Genomic DNA, 3,763 nt, shown 5'->3' on the forward strand with positions numbered 1-3,763 from the left:
AGGGGCCCGTGGAGGATGTGGACACAGGATGTCCTCACAGCTCTACCATCTAGGAACAGGGATCCTGTGCTTTCTGTCCCTTTCTCCTCTCCACACCCAGGCCTCCCTTCATTGCCCTTCTGTCCACAGATGGCAGCAGGTCCTGAACTCTGCACTTCTTTTTAAATAAAGTAACTATGACAACTTGCTTCTTTTTTTTTTTTTTTTTCTTTTTTTTTTTGAGATGGAGTCTTGCTCTGTCACCCAGGCTGGAGTGCAGAGGTGCAATCTCAGCTTACTGCAACCTCTACCTCCCAGGTTCACACAATTCTCGTGCCTCAACCTCCCGAATAGCTGAACTGCAGGCACCTACCACCACGCCCAGCTAATTTTTGTATTTTTAGTAGAGACTGGGTTTCACCATGTTGGCCAGACTGGCCTCAAACTCTTGACCTCAAGTAACCTGCCGGTCTCGGCCTCCCAAAGTGCTGGGATTACAGGCGTGAACCACTGTGCCTGGCCCGATGACCTACTTCTAATTACAATCACTCGTTTCAGAACTTTCAAGAACCTACAAATACCCACTGAGCATGAAGCAGTTTTGTTTCCTAATTAGTTTCAATGGCTGCCTAGAGGTTGGTTCAAATTTGCTCTCAGAGCCTGCCTTTGAAGGCTAGAATACTCTCAGCAGCTACTCGTTATATGGCTATTGACAAATGCAGGGAAACGTACATCCAGAAGAAACTTCTGCAAAGGTAAATGGATTTTACAATGATTTTATATATTTATTGTGTTATCATTTTCCATCTCTAGTTCTCAAAACGTGCTAGTGAGATTATAAATACTGTGTGACTAGGTTTATTTGAAAGATGTGTTTCTAGTACAACTGTGTTAGTCTCAAATCATTTTCCCATTGATTTGTGTTGTAACTTACAGAGATGGAGTCTACAGAATTCTGTCTTATTCAGAACACTGCCAGCTCCTTCAGGTGTGGCACCCAGAAGTACTGAGCACATGAGCAGACTCACATAGCAAGGGTAGAGGCATTTGTTTTATTTAATTAATTATCCCTATCTAAATCACAAACTCCTAGACAGAGGCAATGTTTTACTCCAATTTTTATGCCACCTGCAATTCCCACCTGCATTTAATTAAGTGTTCAATAAGGTACTGAGTATGGCACAGTGCCTCAGTTTAAGGAAGTGGGAAACAACATTAACTGAATGAGTTTCTCTGTGTGAAACCCAAGTCAACACCAGCCACTTGGAAGCCCAAGGCTGAGGGTATTTCAGCCCTGTGAGCAAAAGCCACAAGGGCCAGGGATCCACTGCCAAGTTCACAGAATCACAAATAGGTGTATTTTCAAGGAAAGCTACTCGCTATTTACTTTATATGGCTGATTTCAACAGCCAATTCTGAGAATATGAACATGTAATTATCTGTACAGAGAGAGGAGGGAATGGAGCTTGCAGACAAACCTCTTGATGAGTAGTTTAAAAGAAAGTGGGAGCTAGATACTTCTGAGAGTGAATCTACACCTGAGACTCAGATATTAAAATACTGTGGTACCATTTTGGGGCTCACCAGTATCAAAAGTCAGGTGCCTTCATTAAAAGGGGGGGCATTTTGGGGCATGGTGGCTCACACCTGTAATCCCAGCACTTTAGGGGACCAAGGCGGGTGGGGTGGATCACCTGAGGTCAGGAGTTTGAGACCAGCCAGGCTAACCTGGTGAAACCCTGTCTCTACTAAAAATACAAAAATTAGCTGGGCATGGTGGTGGGTGCCTGTAATCCCACCTACTGGGGAGGCTAAGGCAGGAGAATCACTTGAACCCAGGAGGCAGAGGTTGCAGTGAGCTGAAATCATGCCATTGCACTCCAGCCTGGGTGACAGAGAGAGACTTTGTCTCAAAAGAAAAAGGGGGGAGGGCACTTTATTTATCAAAGCAACAAAGACTGAAAGAAATGATAATAGCCTATGTCACATGTCACACAGGGTACACAGAAATGAGGGAGCAATTTGGTGATATAATTCAAAAAGACTTAAAATGCTGCAAAGCCTTTTGATTCATTAATTCCATTCTGGAAATTTATCCTAAGAAAATAATCTTACATTGTACGAGGACTTGGCTACAAGCATTTCAACTTGCAGCGTTTCTATAAGGGAAAAATATGAAATAATCAGTATGTCCAAATTGGGATATTGGTTGAATAAACATTTATAAAGACATAAAACAGGATACCATATAACCACTAATAATTATATGGTAGAAGACTTCAGAACATGAATAGATGATCTCAATAAGTAAAAAGTAAAATTACATATTACACTTTCACGATGCTCTGAAATGGCTTCTGCCCACTAATATATCTTAAGGAGATTACAACAAATGAAATTTTTAATTGCCAGAATCACAGGAAAGTATTGGAAATCTCTAAGGAAGAGATAAACATACATAAGGGAAAGCCAGGGTCAACTGAGAGGGGACACATGCGGATGCAAAACAAGCACGGGAATTGGAATTAGGGCAACCAACAGTCACAGTTTACCAAGGAACTGTCCCAGTGTTAGCACTGAAATTTCCACATCCCAGGAAACCCATCAGTCCTGGACTAACCAGACAGTTGGTCATTCTATCAGATATCCAAACTCCGGTCCAACCTCTAGGGGGAGAGGTTGACCCTGAGTCCCGTACATTCAGCAGGACTCACAGGCTAATGTTGTCCATGATTCTAGCATCCCTGCATGTCAGAGCAAATACAAATCTTACCTGACTGCAAACATTCCCAATTTAGGAAATAAGGATTCTCCCAGGTAAGATTCAACCAAAAATCTGTCTATGGTTAAAAATTACTAAACAGACAAAACAAGTCACTTGGGTTCTTAGTACAAACAACAAATTTAGCTCCCCAAATCTTCAGAAACTGAAACAGAACTTTAAATAATTGGGTTTGAAATGTTTAAAGGAATTATAAAGCAAGACACTATCTGAAATGACCAGAAATAACCAAATCTTTTAGAAATGAAAAACCTATTTCTGTAATAAAATGTAGTATACAACTGAGACATCTGCTAAAAAAGGAATTAATGAACTTAATCTAATAGCTCAAGAAATTACCCACCAGTTTTTTTATAGCACAGAGACAGAGAGATAGAACTATAAGAGATTAAGAGAGATGACAGATTAAAAAGGGCAAATCTAATTAAAATTCTAAAAGGACAGAACAGAGAAAATGGAAAAGAAATATCTGAAGACGTAATAACTGAGAATTTGCCAAAACCGATTAAAAAAAGCAGAGACACAAGAAGCAGCACAATATACGCCAAGCAGGAGAAATAAAGAAGAAATCCACACCTGGGCACATTTTGGTGAAACAATGAAAACACAAAGAGAACAGTTCAGAAGTAACCAAAAAGAAAAGACAGGTACTTACAAAAGAATGACAATTAGATGACAGAGACATCTCAATAGCGGTACTGGCCACCAAAATTAATGAAATACTATCCTCAAAGCACTCAGAGAAAACAGAATTATATTCCCAGAAAGACTGTCTTTTAAAAATTAGAGGCTCTTGATCCAAGATGGCCGTTTAGGAACAGCTCAGGATTGCAGCTCCCAGTGAAAGCACAGAGGGTGAGTGGACGCCACATTTTTATTGCCCACAGACTAGGAAATTCCCAGGCGGAAGAGCTCCACAGGTCCCCAGCACGGCTGTTTCGGCCAGCGCGGCTGTTTCACCAGTGCAACTGTGCCAGCCGGCGCCGCTGCTTTGCCCCGCGC

General features: G+C 41.3%; 1 pseudogene; it reads left to right on the top strand.

Moving 5' to 3' along the window:
* Positions 1-681: 681 nt before the first annotated feature.
* Positions 682-3,763, top strand: part of LOC108310641 — a 57,490-nt pseudogene continuing 54,408 nt past the window's right edge.

This window comes from Cebus imitator, unplaced genomic scaffold (genome assembly GCF_001604975.1).
Source record: "Cebus imitator isolate Cc_AM_T3 unplaced genomic scaffold, Cebus_imitator-1.0 Scaffold6, whole genome shotgun sequence".
Lineage (NCBI taxonomy): Eukaryota > Metazoa > Chordata > Mammalia > Primates > Cebidae > Cebus > Cebus imitator.